The 17,578-nt window shown below is 46.8% G+C and overlaps 1 protein-coding gene across 1 annotated transcript in view; it reads right to left on the reverse strand.

Moving 5' to 3' along the window:
• LOC144152724 (metabotropic glutamate receptor 5-like) overlaps window positions 1-16,577 on the reverse strand; it is a 518,399-nt gene extending 501,822 nt beyond the window's left edge. The window contains exon 1 of the mRNA XM_077684131.1: window positions 16,192-16,577. The gene's annotated coding sequence lies outside the window, so the exon portion shown is untranslated. The remainder of the gene's footprint in view (window positions 1-16,191) is intronic.
• Window positions 16,578-17,578: the final 1,001 nt, after the last annotated feature.

A 17,578-nucleotide genomic window follows, 5' to 3' on the forward strand; every position in this document is an offset into this window, starting at 1 on the left:
GGCCTTTCCTTCACGCAGGCCGGGTTAAACTAGCAGCGAGAATAATATTTATTCGTTGCGCTTGCAATATAATGCCGCCGTAAGTACCATCTTTACACAGCACTACAACTTCTAGATTCGCCCATCTATTTAGCAAACTGTATTTATATCCGCTCCTGGGACAATGGTAACGAAACAATGGTGGTGCATGTGGTGGTACAAACCCCCCCCCCCCCCCCCCCCGCCCCTTCCCGCCATATCCTAATGCATTTCGTCCTCAAAAAAAAAAAAAAAAACAGTTTCAAAGCTGAGTTTTATTCCCAATAGTTTTTGTATTGCCGTAATTTCAGAAGTGTCTGCGAAATGTTATGCGAAAGATCTAAAGTACTGCTACGGTTTATTTTGTGCTTTGTTGCCCTCTCGTTCCTTTGTGATTTTGCATAATAAATTGGTTACTGTAGCACTAAACTAAACAAACCAACTGTTACAATGAAACCCTATACTTTTTGGAGGAGGGGGGGGGAGGGGGGGGCTCATAAATGGTTGTTGTGCTGTTTCAGCACTTTTTAAACCGTAGTACCTTGCAGCACAATGTAAATGAAATATGGAATGTTACAAAACGCTAAATATTCAGACGCTGACGCTGAATAACTTTTTGCTTCGACTAAAGTATCGCGCGTCTTTAAAGTGAGTACTTTAAGCTTGAATTTCCTTCTGCTATTTCCGCTTCATGTTTTTGTGACGTTAAAGAGCCCGTCACAAGGCGCCCAGACGCAACCGTGGCGCTATTCTCGACTTTACTTAATCACCGCCATATTCATAAAAAGCCTGCTGTGATTGGCTTCCCTATTAGTTGTTAAAATTATAAGCAATGCATAAACAGTATTTGTGACGCCATCTCCGTATAACAACGGCCTGGTAATGTTGGTAACGAAAGCCCGCCCCTGTATGCCATTCCTGCTCAAGCTTTGTTGGGAGGTGCTGCCGCCTGGGAGCAGGTGTAGAAAACACGCGCGCCATTGACCAACTGTCGGTCGCCTCGTTGCAACCCTATTGCGCTAATAATATTTCATTTTACCACTGGCCCCTGCATTCGTATGCGCTAGTGGTAAGTAGGTACGGCCGGCCCTGGAGTTCACCCACATGCCGAAGAATCATTCGACTGCGCTTGCACTCAAGGCGAAACAGTTCAACGAAACAAAAGGTGAAACAAAGCCACGTCCTCGAGATGAAGCATGCTATTTAACAGTGTTTGATATCTGAGGTTTGCGTCTTCTAAATTGCCCATGTACAGCAAAAATATTCCACCAATCCCACGTTAAAAGCAACTTCCGCTGTTGTGAGTTTTAAATTTGTATTCTCGACAATGTGCTCTACTGATAATAGCCAAGCGTGCTTGTTTTACTGCAGTGTCCTTGTAACACAGTTTATTCGTTTATAGGGTCTGTTTTGTTCAATTCGATCTATTGTTTCTGATCCACTGTTTCTATCTTGTTCCGTCCCATAAGGTCCATTCGAGGGTTGCTCAAGAGGAATGAATCCTAGTTATTGGGCCTCAATTGCGTAATGAGTATTCACTATGCTTACTTATTTCTGTCGCTTCGAACAAACCACCAAACGACCATTAAAAGCCACCTCTAGTTTTGGGCATTCCTTACCATCCATACTACATAATGCTGGAAGCATTTTAAAAATTCAGGGAAGTTTGCACGAACGCGCAAGACTTGAATGGTGAAGCTGTTGTAGGTAAGCATTGCCGGACATAGTTGAGTTTCATTATCGTTGTTTATTTGCATATTTGTGGTGCTAGTAATCGTCGTCAAATGCATCGTATTGCCGCCCACATAGTTAAGTTTCATTATCGTTGTTTATTTGCATAGTTGTGGTGCTAGTAATCATCGTCATATGCATCGAAGAGGTTGTCGTCTTCTTCTCGGCGAGTGTTGGATGCAAAGACACCCTCAGCATTGTAGACTTCCACCAGCTCTTCGTCATTGACTCGAGGCAACGGTGGCGGGATCTGCAAGTCGTCTCGGGAAAGATGGCCCACTTGAAGCCATGTCTACAATTGTCCATAACGACTTCTAGAGAATGCGGCGGCTGCGGTGACCTCTCCCAAGCAGGGTGTATTTTCATCTTAAGAATTAGCGCTGGAGTTGGTGTTTTACATGCACGGTAGCGCTTGACGACAGCGCTGGAGTTTTTCTCCTTGTTTTTGCAGAAGCCACTGCGTGTGGCGCAGACGCTCGGCGGTCGCCGCGAGGCACGCGCTTACGATCGCTCGGAATTTTCTTGGCATTTTTCCTGCAACGGCGAACTTACGGCCAGTAACAACAGCTCTGCTGTTAAAAGATCTTTTTTAAAGAGAACTGCAGGCATACGTACATTTTGAGTACATTTTCTTTGGGTTCCGCGTGGTTTCATCTTGCAGCCAATGGCCCCGATATTGGTGTTTTCGTCGGCACCCGTCGGAGCCATGGGAACGAACATTTTTGTATATGAACGCTATGTGATGTTGCTTTTCTGTTTCGTTTTTGTGAGCGCTACTATTTTCTCGTCATGTGGACAGGCAAACGTCACACACTTGGAGTCCGGTGGGCGCGCAGCCGCCGGCGACGTTGTGCTCTTTCTGGTGCCACTTGCCCAGCCTGGAAAGTTTTGCCAGTGCAGACAGCTACTCTTTTGCCGATTTACACATTTTTCGTTACCTTGAACGTTTTCACTCAAAATGACATTCATTGCGGCCTCAAATTCTCCACCAGCCCCGCGCCGCACATCTCTTGCATCACCCTCACTGTGCAGAGCCGCGCGACACTGAACTCTCGAGCTGGCCCAAATTATCCTAAAGCGCCCTAGTAGCGGGTGACGTGCTGAAAAGTAAGAAGTACAACCAAAATCGTCTACGCATACGAAAAAGACCCGCTCTCCACGGAGAAACAGGTGCACCACATGACCCTGCGCCAGCCGTGCATGTCGAGCGCGCGTGCGGTGCCTGTAAAGCTAGCTTTTTTGCTTTACCGCGGTCATTGAGGGAAAGCAGCTGACCCGGCCAAGGAAACGGGCCAAGCGACCTACTGATTTTTTACATTCACTCTTTATTTACCGGCTTTCGCGGGGAATCAGGCTGCAGTGTCCAGCACTGTCTGAGTATTGAATTAATACGAGTGACGTAAAAACTACTGTCTTGCTTACTTAAAACCTCACTTCATTTGCTTCGCAATATTCTCGTAGGGCCGGGTTTAAATGGAAACCTTCGAACGTCTACTTCGGATGAAGATACTTAAGCTGCCTATTTATTATAAAAGCCGCAATAGATGAACACGTGTCAACTTTTGAACGTCAGAAAATGCCTGTATCCGACTGCTGTGTTGTCCTTCCGTTACCTGTTGCAGCTGGGGCACAGCCAACAGGACACGCAGTGAAGGGTCTGCGAGTACAAAGCACTCGCAGCGAATGCCTGCCCGCTGTCCCACCACGAGGCCATTTTTCTACCCGTACAAAACTCTGGCAGTCCTATTGTTTGATTCCAATTCTTCCATTTGTATGGGAAGAGGCCCAAACATATCTGCCCTCGCGATACCTTTTTAACTCGGTCGCTGCGCTACTTTCTCACAATATTCTCCTAATTACTCGGTCAGCGATGCAAAGACGTTCCACTGAAAGCCTCGGTGAAATTTCGCCAGAAAACAAACAACTGTCCCCCACGCAGCAATGTACATTGTCAAACATAAACAGCAGAGAGAAGACAACGAGAAAAGAAGAAGCGAGAGTCGCGATAAACAGAAACAAAAAGAGTCTAAAATCGTCTCCACTTGCGTTTCCTTTGTTTCACGTATTTTGCGCTGTTCAGATGTCATGTACCAACTGGCTCGGTCGACTCCCGTCATATGTCGGAGTCGCTTGGTAACAGCCACAAGGCACTCAAACTTTCCGAAATTCGGAGTTGAAAGCTCAGAGTACGCCATAATAGTGCAGCAAAATTCCGATAAAAACGTCACCAAATGAAGGCTTTTTGAAAATATGGAATCTACTGCCAAAAATATGCAACAGTACTAAATGTTCAAAAACGTCCATGTAAAAAATATGCTTTGGGATTACTAGAACATAACAAACTTAAACAAACATGCAATGAAAACGCGTAACGAGATTTGTAACCCCGATACCGTGACTCGGGCAGTGAAGATGCGCGTGAAGGGGCGTGGCGCAGTAAGAGAGGAAAATGAAGAACATATCTAATGATAATACCGCCTCATGATAAGTATCTGCACTCCACTAGGGACGTGCACCACTCTATAACCACGTTCTTTAACTCAAGAGACACGCCCCTTCTAAAAGCAGCCAAGTACTTTTTTTTTTTCGAGAGAGAGCAATCATATCTTAAATAAATTTTTGCACTTTCCCGTCACCTTCCCACTACCTCGTGGGTCCCTTTGAGTATCTTTACCCACTTCTAGCACTTACAAGTGGACAAGTTTGGTACTACAGTTACACTGCACTCACTGTTTTGGGGCAGAAATTGCGTATGGAGCAATTCGTTGAATTTCGCAACCCCGCCATGGTTACGTTTGCTTTCCATTTTTCAAGTATGAAAACTCCGAAATATTGACACCCATTCAGAGGCATAACTCGCCTTTCTTCCATTTTATGTTAAATGTTTATTCTTTCATTTACGATGTCATGCAGCACTTTTAAGAACACGTTAGTAAGCTAAACTGACCATTACTTAAGGAGAACTTCACAGAAGAAAAACAGGCAGAAAGATTATCCTTCTGGTCCCAAAAGAAAAAAAGAATTATCGCATCCTACAAGGTCAAATAGATGCACCATTTTGTGTTCTGGCAGACATAAGAAGCTTGTGGTTCAAGAAGATTATCTTTTATTTTATCCTTCGTTCGCAGGAAATCGTCATGAGGCAGCCATTCAAACTCGTGAATTTCGTCCCGCGGAATCTCATTGTTCCGCGCTGTGCCGCATCCAAAGACTCTTTCGAAGCCATTGTGAAAACACTCCATCTCTGCAAGCTCATTCAAGGCTTCCTCCTCTACATTGCGCGAGTTCCGAGCCCGGACCCCGCGGTTACATAATGGGCATTCCCCGACGCCGCATTTTGTTGATTGCAACACGGGGCGGGCTTTCAAAAGTTTGCGCCTTTTCACGTCGTCAAGACGGCCTCGGCTTCCTTCGAGCGGCAGCGGCGGAGGGAAAGAAAACGGTCCAGGGAGCCTCACTTCCTCCTCGCCGAGAACTTTAAAACAGCGGTTGGGCAGCGTTTGTAACAAATTCAGAAAAATTCCGAGAGAAAAACGCGAACATCTTTATGAAGAGAGAAGAGCAGGAAACAGGAAGTACTGGAGAAACGTAGCTGCCCGTCGGGAAAAGCTTAAAACATCGCTGTATCGCATGTCACGTTTATGCAGATAAAACTGCTTGTCACGATTCAGAATAAAACAAACAAATATCACGGGATATCACACCATGGTGATACTACATAATGATACGTTATGATACAGCCTTCGTTATGCGAGTATGATAATTTTCTAATGACGATATATTTCACGGTTGCACAGTTGTCACTTTGAAATGAGACATATCCATTGCGCTGGCATGTGCCTTGTGTGCATATGTGGGCATATGCAATGTTTTATACGACCGCCTCCCTTTCGCCAGAGGTTCCTACAGTAAGAGAGAGAATTTTTGTAGCGTGAGCTACACTGGCCGAGGTTGAGCAGTTTTGCGTAGCTCCTGGAGAGCCATGCTGCGCATGCGAGAGGAGCAGTGGCGTCTCACGGCGCACAGCTGGCGCGTCGGACTGGACTGGACTAGAGTGGACTGGACTGGACTGGACTGGACTGGACTGGATGAAATTAGATTTGATTGGATTGGATTGGAAACCGTTTTACCAGCAGTTCGCATGATAATCAGCTAAGAATAACCAGCTGAACCTTAGCTCACGCGACGTATATGTTGGCATAGCCGAGCTAAGCCACGGCTAATTTTTTGCACTTCATCTCAGCCCAACCGCAGTTTTTTTGTTTATTCACTGAGCGGTAGCGGTTCGGCCATTTGGGACAAAAATCAAGACACACTTCTCACACAGCTCACTGAGAGAATAGCAACGTAAAAACTTGGGCGAGTTGGTGATGCATCTTGAACCACAACGCAAACGACAAGATACCGGACGATAGCAAGAGGACAACACAGCGATTCGTGTGTCCTCCTGCTTCGTGCTGGGTCTTGTCGTCTGCACTGTGGTTCAACAACACTGAGAGCAGCCTGTTTTGGCTTTTATTCAGCCTGCCAAACAGCTTCCGCCCAATGACTAGACATATTCACTGCGGTGTGGCTGAGATGAAGTGCGAAAAACCTCTCCCATAGTTTTTTTTTTTTTTCGAGAGTTTGCCTTACGGCATAACAGTTATATGTACAACATCACATTTGTTTCACGCAGAAGCGTCAGCAGAGACCGGTACTGAGGGCCTCATATCCATCGCTGTAGATCAGGGGGTCTCCCAGGATAAGATGTAGGCCTTGTCCTTTTTGGTCAATCCACAATGCGGATAGGTGCCATATGCGTGGGTACCTAAAGCGGCAACGGGATGCCTTTTGGCGCTGTTGTTTCGACAATGGCGATTGTGTTGTCTCACGTTAGTAGTGCATAGACTACTCCTCCAAAAAACGTCAGAAGAAGACGGCGTTACTGTTTCAAGTCGCAACGAAATATACGAGCCATGATGAACGTTTCTTCAGCCCCGTGGATGGTAGAGCAGACCGTAAAACTTAGTGGCATGGTCGAGTGATTATTGCTTCCGCTTCAGAAAAGCAGGCGTGTCCTGATCCAACCTTGCAAAAATGATTTTCTTTTTTAAACCTTCGCACAGCGGCGAATGAGCCGAAATTCCAGTGATAGACAGACCTCACCGGACACACGCACCCCGATCCTTGCCGAAAAACGCCCCTTGTAGTTATCTAGCAACAGTTGTCGCTGTAAAAAGAAACAATTCACGACACTGCATTAAAGTATCCCTGGTCGCACTGCTCCGCTCCATGTTGTTTGCAAGTAAATATGTGGGTGTCTGCGCGGAAGCCTGAGGAGGCTGTGGAATCGCGATCAAGCCTGTGCAGGCGTTGCTGTTTGTTTACGTTTGTGCGCGTGTGTAACACCTGTTTGCGAGAATTTAGGTATGTTTGTCTGTGTGCTTGTGCATGTGGGAAGGCGCCCGGGTGTAGGTTTCTATGCGGGCGGGGGATCATTCTGGCAGTGCCCACCGCTGATTATTCACGAATGGCTAGTTCCTTTGAAGTACCGCGCTAGTGTACCAGCGCCTTCTGCTGGCGGCTGTGTGCGACAGACAGCGTTGTCGAACGAAAGTGTTCCTGGCGTATTTTTCTCTTTTGTGGATGGTGGCGCCGACCACGATCCTTCTGAAGTAAGATGCCCCCCACACCCCAGACATCAAATTGGTGTTCGTGTGATGCAACGGCAACAACATGGAAAGCTGCGTAACTAAACAGCCTAACGTATTCGTTTTAACAAAAATTCATTACTTTTGGACTGAATGGGTGGCACATGTGAAGAAACTGTGACACAATCATTACCAGTAACTAAATAACACGCGAATTTGAAGGCGCGAAGAAAATTCGAATACTTAATTCATGGCTCTAACATCATGACAGATTTTGTCCAGACTCGTGAAGCGTGATCAGCTGAACATTTCTATACCCTAATAGAAATAAACCGTGATGTATTGAACGTTTGTGATAAGAAAGTCGGAAAATAAACGGTCCTTCCAGCTTCACAGTTTGGATTTTGACTTTGAGTACTTGTGCATAGTGGGAATACTTTGCCTGACATCGATGTCACGTGACAAAATCGCATGAGTCATCATCACCGTCATAATCATGCCACTCAGTTCGACTGCTGTTCGAAGACCTCTCATGATTTCTAAAATTGTAAAACAGCTGGAAATCTTTATTGGTACCATTAAATCACTTTTCGGCGAGCTTATGCTATGAAAAAGGTTAAAATGACAGTTTTTTGGCTTTCAATGGACATTGGTGGAACACATGAACGCTTTTATTTGCATATCAGGCCCACAAGAAAATTTGTTGTGAACACACCAGCTTGAAAATTTTCGCTAGAGTCGGGAATATCTTTCATTGAGCCTAATATATATTCTTTTTAACAAAAATTCATTACTTTTGGACTGAATGGGTGACACATATGAAGAAACTGTGACACAACCATTACCAGTAACTAAATAACACAAGTCGTGTGAGCATTAGAGCACATGACACTTTGGTATAAATAAGACTTTATGTCATTATCATACGTTTCGTATTTTCTTGGAGGTTCCGAAACGAGTAAGCGGCTTCTTGTTTAGGCCGCCAAGTCTTTGCGACCGCATAGAACTGTGTTACTAATGTCGCTGCATTTAATGATGCGCCCTGTGCTTTCTGTTTCAGTACGCTGCTCTATGTCGAAGTATTCGACAAAAACACAAGCGCCGAAAATCTGCAGTCAAAAACAAAGTTTTAGGACCAATGGCACAAGTTTAACTTTTTTCTTTTGTTTCTGCAAAGCTTTCTGTAGTAGAAGCTAGCGAAAAAACGAAGAACAGTTTGCGTGAACGAATAATTATTCGCATCGGCAACACGTACTACCTATGAATGGGGTGCACTTTACTTCCCTCTGAAGTGAACCGAACTTCATAAACACACGTGGTCTGGTAGTTCCCCTTCATAAAAACACAGCGTTCTTAATTTTTTTGATCGGCAAATGCATTTCAAAAATGCACGTTGCGACAAATGCGCGAATTCGGTTTTCGCCGCACTTATACGCCCTTTCGGCAGCAGCTAGAAAGAGTGCGGACTGGCGCGGTAAATAGTTGAGTTCAGTTTACTTTTGTTTTATTCGATTAATCCCTTATCTGCAACAAACCCTGCAGCAAGAGGTACCACAGTGGAGTACCGCAGCGGTACCTTACACTACAACGAAAAAACAACGAGACAACAACGTACTCTCAATATTGTTTTGTCTAGTAGACAAAGGTTTGATCATTTACTGTTTCAGTCACTATCGAGCACCCGCGCAGGTTGAAAGAATGGAGCCTCTTCCAAATGTGATCAAGTCTCTTTTGCTGCTTAAAAATGCTGACGTTATGACTATGCTGTCGTCGTTAATCTGCGATTGCCTCAGAAAGCTCGGTCGATACAAAAGGGCAAGTTCACAAAAAAAGCGGGATTTTATGCCGAACTTGGCGTGGACAAAACTGCGAGAGAGAGAGAACCATCTTTAATGAAACTGGCGATGTCAGCCGAGATAAGCTGCCTGGCTTGCTACGCCAGATGAATGCGATGACGATGATAATTATAATGATCCAGAGGAGTACATATGATTTTAACTATTTACAAAGTTTGATCAAGACTCGTGTCTTTTAGGTAAGCCAATAAGGCTTCCGTTGCACGCGCGGCACGTTTAGAAGAATTCCAAGGACCTAATACGTCCCTCAGTTCTAGTCCTACGGAGAGCGGCCGGCTTAGGGACACTGCGAGAGACACTCTTTGTGTGCTATAGCGCGTACAATCACAAATGACGTGTTGCAGATATTCACGCACACCACACTGTGGGCACAGAGGCGAGGTGGACTGGTTGATTTTGTAGTAGTAGTATCGCCTGTAGGCGACGTTCAACCGCATACGGTGCAGTACTGCTTCATCATGCTTCGTTAGTCCAGGTGACATCTTAAAATTACAATGCGGTTCGATAGAGTAGAGGGGCGCGTAATGATGGGATGTGTCTGCCCAAAGCGATCGCTGCATGCTCCATGCCAGATGGGATGCAAGGGCTGAAGCATCTTTGCGAGAAAATGGCACCGGTATTTTTGATCCACGTTGGTCATGCGCTGTGGATGCTGCAACGTCCGCCTTCACATTTCCAGTTATCCCGCAATGGGAAGGGGGCCACTTGAGTGCTATTTTATGGTGCGCTTGCAGAGCTTGCAGATGCAAAGCTTGTACATCAAGCACATGCTGATCTTTGGGGAAAGACTACAGACATTGCAGTGCAGCCCGAGAGGCCGTGAAGATGGCCCACACGCGTGCCGGCTGCTCGATGATATGAGCCAAGCCCATCCGCAGAGCTGCAAGTTCGGCAGCCGTAGATGATGTTTTGTTGCTGAGCATGACACTGAGGGTCGTGCGTGATGAAGGTATCCACACTGCGACAGTGGATGATGTGGATGGCACCGATCCGTCAGTGTACAGATGTGCATGACCTCCGTATGCGTTGTAGATATATTCCAGAGCAAAAAACCGTAGAGCGGCAGGTGGAATGTGCTCCTTGCGTGTAAATTCGGGCACCGTGGTCACTATTTTCAGGCGCGGGAACATCCAGGGCCGGTGGAGATGAAGTGCTGGAGGCTGGTAATGCTTCAGCAGATGGTCGCACACTTCAGGGACCGAACTTGGTGCTAAAGGGTGGTCACAATGCCTGGCCACAATACGTAGTCGCACGCGGAGAAGCTCCTGCGTGCCGAGAGCCAAGGGTGACAGACGTCGGCATTCCGTCAGTATTCCAACATAGAGGTAGTTTTCGGAACACCAATGCAAGTCCTCAAGATCTGTGCTTGCACGGACCCTAGAACCTTGATCGTCCCTTTAGAAAGACGGACCAAAACGGCGATGCTGTAGCGTATGAGGCCAACGCAGAGCGCTTCGTAGAGCCGAAGGAGAGAGTTAACGGAGCAACCGCCGGAGTTTCTCGTGAGCATACTGAATATGCGAGCGATTGACGTAAGCTTCTCCTGGAGATGGTGGACATGAAGTGACCAGGTGAGTGACCTGTCGAATGTCACCCCCAGAAACCTATAGCTGGGAACGTATGGGATGACATTGCCTCCAACAGTGAGCCCGTAGTGCGTGAGGTCCCGCTTCGTAAAAGCCAACGCAGCACATTTGCTTGCCGAAATTTCAAATCCTTGTGCTGCCAAGAACGATGCAATGAAGTTGATTGCTCACTGCAGACTCTCGACCAGCACACGTCTGTTGCGGCCAGAGCCCCATATGCAGATGTCGTCCACGTACAAGGAGATTTCAACCGAATGCGGCAAGCATTTTTCCAGGCCTATAATGGAGATGTTGAACAGCGTGGGGCTTATCACCCCGCCCTGGGGAACACCTCGAGTCACTCTGTACAGTGCTGAGTCACCGCTGTTTGTTGACATGTTTCCATACCTATCGGAGAGATAGTATGATAGCCAAGCATACATGCGGGCTCCTATTCCTGAAGACTTCATAGCCGAGCGAATAGCATCATGTGCTACGCAGTCATAGGCTGATTTGATGTCCAGGAACACGGCAATGATGATGTTCCGCCGATACTTAGCTTGTTTGATGCTGGTTGCGAAGGCAATGGCATTATCGATGCTGCTACGGCCCTTGCGGAAGCCAGACATCTGGGCCGGGTATACATTTATGACTGTCAGATCCCATTCCAAGCGATAAAGCCCTATCTTCTCCATCAGTTTGCCGACACAGCTCAAAAGGGCTATGGGACGGTAATACTCTATGGCCGTTGGAATTTTCCCTGGATTTAGAACTGGCGCAATGCGGTCGTGTTTCCATTTTGGCTCTAGACGGCCGGTCTCCCATGAGCGGTTATAAAAACGTTTAACAAAACTGCTGCACGAAGCGTGAAGGTACCGGCTAGTTGGTAATTACAAACAGGGGAACAGCGCAATACAGACAAAACACAAAAAAAACTCCCACCTTCCCTCGCGGGAACCCTTGTGTAAATGCGACGCATAAGGGGGTTCACGTTGCAGCGGTGGACAGCGGAGGAACTGCGCTGGAACGATGGAGCGAAGCGGAGCAGGCACCGCGTTTTATAGCGGGCATAACGGTGAGGGGACGCGCCGGCGCCAGTGCGTCTGCCGCGGCTATGACGCAACACAATCCACTTTAATCCAATCCAATCCAAATCCAATCCAATCTAATCCGAGCCAAGCCAATCCATTCGAATCCAATCCAATGCCCCTCGCGAGAGAGTGGCATCGGAGAGGAGAGGGGGTGGGCGGCGGAGAGCGCAGCTCGTGCGGCGAGGAGAATGGGGAAGGGCGGACGCCGACGACGACGGATGCAGGGACAAGGCGAGTGAATGAGATGCAGTCGCATCTAAAAGAAGAAGGTGAGAACCACGAGCGCTCGTGGTTGTCACCTTCTTCTTGTGTTTTGTCTGTGTTGCGCTGTTCCCCTATTTGTAATCAGGCACCAACTCGCCCAAGCCTCAACCCTTGCTAGTTGGTAATCCATGAGCTTCTCAGCGCGAAAACGGATCGGGGACGACAATAAAAGGAACCTGTTTGTTGTCCCTCTTCTTGTCATCCCTGGTCCGTTTTCGCGCTGAGAAGCTCATGCTTCAAGTAAGCACGTGGGCCGAATGAGCACCTAAAAAAATGCCGCAGCTTGCACTAGTGGTGCAAGGCTAGAGAAACAGCACAGCTAGCGTAGCGGCTCTTCTTCCTTCGTCGGAGACCCCGGCTGCTGTACCTGACATGGATTTCCGAACTTGCCGCTGAAAAATCCCCGTGACTCCATGGCAGGCCCGGATCGTTTCGTGCGCAGGCTTTCACACCTCTCCCAGAGTGGACCACGTTAGCACGCACTAGAACCCGCGGAAACCGGCTTCGCGAATTCGGCGTCTGTAGCGCGAACTCGGCAGTTTGTGGCCCCCACTTCAGGAGCGAACGCACGTGAACTGGTGAGGAGAACAACACGCGAGAGACCACGCCCCGAACGCTAGGCAAGGGGTTCTCTAAGATCGAGCTGGCCGACGCCGGGTGCTCCCCACGAGGTGCACACCCACGTGCGCTCGGCTAGGATAAGTTTTCTGGTAACGCTGGACGGCGGAACTGAAAGCTTAAACAGCCCTGCGGTTAAAAGCAACTTAGTCTCTCTAACAGGAGACCCAAAGTGTTGTCAAATTATTTAAAAAACTGCAATGAAATCATAGCATGCGAGCTCTACATGTGTTCCGATATTGTTTTATTCACTACCGAATGGGACACTGCAGCCCTGCCTATAAAATATTTTCGTCTTTCCTTCATGCCTTGAAGCACCGAGAAAGGTATAAAAGCTGTAGTTATCAGCAGCACAGAATGGCGCTGCATGATTTGCTCGTCACAGCATATACGCCTTCCAATTTTCTCTTTGATTTGGTGGCAATTTTCTGTAAAGTGGCTGCCGCATGCGTTTACTTCTGGAAATGAAAGAAAGCCGGAAAATGGCCGCGATATTGCACGACTGACGTCACGCAAGCGTGGAAACAACACCAAGACCGAGAAATAGGAGAAAAAAAAAAACAAAGTCCCATAATTCAGAGAAATGGCGCAATTGGATTGGCGCAATTGGATTGACGTCGGCTTCATAAGGAGGGGGATTTTTTTTTTCTTTTTTGAGGCGCTTGATGGGCATTCGCTTATCATCACCATCATTTCGCGAAACCCACTGCGTAAAGTTGGCTTTCCTGCAGTAAGTTTTGTTGATGGGACGGTCGACATGAGTAAGGCGGAGAAAACTTTGCTTTAAAATAATTTTTAACAGCTTTCTAAGTTATCTGGTGGCGTAGAGAAGTAAAATTTGGCTGAGGTACTTAGTGACCCCCTATTAGTGAACGCTTGTGTGTACGACATTTCGGCGCACGTTCAAGATCCCCAGGTGGCCAAAATTAATCCGGAACCCTCCACTACGCCGCGCCGCATCGCCTGCGTTGCGTCGGCGCGTTAAAGCCTACAATCAATCAATCGACTCCATATTCTAAGCACTAGATGCGCATGATAACTGCGTTCTTAAATCATTTTACACTTTGAAAAAAAAGTGTTGGAGGGACCCTTAAAACTTTGCTATCAGTGCGTGCAGATAACGCCGGTAAGTTGTTCATGTTAGGTGCTGCGGACATTATAGCATCAAAGACGTGAAAATCGGTCGTACAAAATACTACTATCGAAAAAGCTTTGTTCAGCGCGTGAATTCAAGATTCAATTTTTTTTTTTTTTTCCCAGTTTGAGTGGGTAGGACAGAAGAAAAAAAAAGCAGCGCGTGCAGCTTGGCGGGCACCCAACACAGTTCGAAAATGCGAAAGACAGTAGATATACAGATAATTTATAACTTCCTCAGTTACTTTGGTCTAAACAAGTCAGGTAGTCGGGATCACTACATGCGCGAACGTCGACCGTTCCCCGCAAAAATAACGAACTCAGAAAAAAAATTGCAGGCAGACGACAGACGACAGTCGTGGCCACGCGGTGAATTAATGGCGTTCACGAAACGCGAGTGAACCAGGCCTTTACAAATAGGCTGTACCGCTTGACATTTTCGCCATGCAGTATGTCTTACAAGCGCATGTATGTATCAACTATCATGCAGAAATTTTTTTCGTAGTACTGCGCATGTAATGTTGTCGTACATTTCCACAAGCTTTCTTTTTGAAACTTCTCATTGCGAGCTCTTAGCAACAAGAGCAACGCTTTACACCGGCAACCTGCTAATTTTATGATAGCATGCACTGGTGTTTCAGATAAGGTAAAATTTGAGGCACGCCGCAGTAGGTAAGGCGCTGCGATGTTGAGCTTGTGCGCCTTTTTTGGTACCCAGCCGTAACAACATTTTTTTAATGGGAGAGGGGGGCGGGGAAGATACGAAAACGCCGTCTGTAGGACATTTTGATACTTCTTAGGAATACCAGATAATCTTAGGCGCATAATCTGTAGCATCTCGCTACGGCGCACCTGACAATCCAAGTGTATAGCATGAACGAGTAAACACAGTTACTCGGATTTCAAATTAAGCAATAAAACAATCGAGAAAAAACGACTACGGAAACAGCCATGAAAAAGAAAAAAACTGGTCTGCGTTCTGTTTGCTTTTCTTGCTTTGTTTCTAAAAGTATACTTTATTGCAAACTGCTCAGCCACCTTCATGTTGAAACTTTGAGTCTTAAAAAAACATACACGGACACGAGAAGTAAATCAGACTCTGTAGTAAGCAAGACGCATGGACAAGCTTCACGTCTCCGAGTTGCTTTGCGCCCTGTTTCGAGATGTTCGAGACCCTCACCAACTACCCCCTTTTTACGGTTCTTCTGGAGCGTGAATACACTGCTATTTTTGCCTGTAGCTGTTTCTGATACGCTGAAGAAATTTGTAACGTAATTACGTTAACGTGAAGTTTAGACAGGATATAGTCACAAAGGTTACAGGACCGGCATCGCTGACGCCCCATGATGGGCACAGAATGAAGATAGGTAGAAAACATCACACAAGTCAGAAAGTTTCGTTGTTATCATTTAAAACTCAAAAGGCATCTTGGAGAAAATCTACCGAGCGTCATTTACAACTAACTGTAATGGCCCATTATTGACAAGGAGCGATCAGCTAAACCAATTAAACCCTTATTTTTCCAGCCCTACTCTTCCGTGGCGCCTGGTTCAAAATTTGTGGCGTCTGGCGCTGAAGACGTGCCAGGAGTTGGGGCTTGGGGATGTTTTATTTTTATTTTTATTTTTTGAAGTCAAACCGAAGTTGTTGTTTTTTTTCTTCCCCTGGACTTCGTTGTTTATATTGTTCTAAACTTGTTGCTTCGTATGTCGCAAAACCCTGTTTTTGAAACAAATGAAAATATTCTAATATAACAATTGCCTCATTATCGTACCATTGCGTCAAAACTGAATTATTGTGTCAATACAGGCTAGTTTGTATGCTATCATGTGAATTAGGTTTAAGCGCCAAGCTCTTTATTTAATTTTAAACTAATTTTAATTCGGGAATTAGAATGGTCGTTCAATTTCTCTCTCCTATCAATATCTTTCTTCCTGAAGTCGTGCTTGGCGCTTGAACCTAATTCGCATGATGCGCCATAAAAATCGCTTATCGCTACCAGCAGTAAACCCTATCACACCTGCGCAAAGAAACCTGTAAGTTTCTTCTGAGTGATATCGGGGTAGGGCTACATTTCTTGAGCGGTTATCGTTAGAAATTTTTGCTGCTAGCAAAAGTAGCTCGACGATAGTTTTCTTCAATCACGTAGCTCAATGCGAATCCATGGAATAAACTGTTGTGGCGTATGAGTTTTCTTCCTTCTTTTTTTTTTTTTTTTTTTTTTTTTTTTTTTTTTTTTACCGATGAATGAAAGTGGAATTTCGTGCGAACGAAGACTTACCTACCAGCAGGCAGCTGGCGAACAGCGATAATCCCCAGCTCTTATCGGCGGAACGGTAGCGGGCAAAGTCAGCACTGGCTTCCCACCGAAGCACAAATAAGGACCGGCGAAGGCGACGGCAAATCGGGCGGCACTATCACAACATTTTGTTCACAACGAGACAGGAGGCCGGACGCGGGCCGTCGTGAGTGGCGAAGCGCGGCCTTTTCAAAAGCGCTTTCTTCGCGCCGAGCGTCGGCCGGCCAGTGTCGGGCGGGCGGGCCGAGACAAGTGGCCGAAAAAAGGAGCGCGGCGGCGGGAGGGGCGGCGGGGGTGGAGGCGAGCCAGGGGCCGGCCGCCGATGATGTGGAGCCCGAGCCTCCGCGCTGCTGCCGCTCGCGGCTTGAAACAACGCGGCGGCCGAAAAGGAAGCTGGATTGGAAGAGGGTGCGCCGACGACAACGCCGCCGCGCGCCGCGCTCCGAACGCTTCGCGAAGCCGCGGCGGAGCTGGCGCCGCGGGGTGGACCACGCGACAAGCAGGGCAGCGCACGCACGCTGTTGTAGCGTGATTCTTCGCGTGTACTGCACGACAGGGTTGTGCGAAGAGTAATTTTTTAAAGACGATAGTCTTACTTAAACGCCGAAATTTTGGTCTGTTTGTCTGTCTGTGACTCGATTCAGCCACTCGGATAAAGGGAAACAAAATCTGCGCAATAGTCTTATATACTCACAGCCAAATCTAAACGTCTAACCCCGGTGTCAGTGTTCATACTTGTCAACATTTTTGAACAAGAACAAGACATTACGCAAACATAAGGCAGAACATTATACATAAGTGATATTTGCAGTGTTCAAATTTATTTAAAAATTCATGGATGCTTCGTTTTTGCGATAGCAAATGATATATTACATCTACTGCAGAAAAATATCGCCTGCTGTTGCCCGCGCTCATGGCGGCATTTGAGAAATTACACGGCAACAGCAACGACAGGTTCCACCAGATAGGTTCCACGTTCTGCTTGGAACACACGTGGAGTAGGGCAACGTGGTTCTATAAACGTTGAAGTAGGGCGCCTTGATTTACGCGCGTTTCCGCCGTACTGAAGCGTTGGCATCAAGGAGCCCGGCCTGTAGCAGTGGAATGCCTTTAGTGTGTTTACCTTGGGAGGAGCGCGACGGAAGAGGAACAGCACGGGAGGTGAGCGGGAAAGCAAAGAGAGGCATTTACTCGACGAATGTCGACAAAAACTATCGTATTTTGTCGACATTTGCGACAAAAGGAGCTTATACGCGGCCATTTTTTTTATTTCGAAGTGAATAATTGATTAATTATGGGGTTTAACGCCCGACGCTGCTCAGGCGATGAGGCGCGCCGTAGTGGAGGGCTCCGGATTAATTTGGACCAC

The sequence above is a fragment of the Haemaphysalis longicornis genome, unplaced genomic scaffold (genome assembly GCF_048455015.1).
Source record: "Haemaphysalis longicornis isolate Haplotype H1 unplaced genomic scaffold, Haemaphysalis longicornis Haplotype H1 scaffold_9, whole genome shotgun sequence".
NCBI classification, from domain to species: Eukaryota; Metazoa; Arthropoda; class Arachnida; order Ixodida; family Ixodidae; genus Haemaphysalis; species Haemaphysalis longicornis.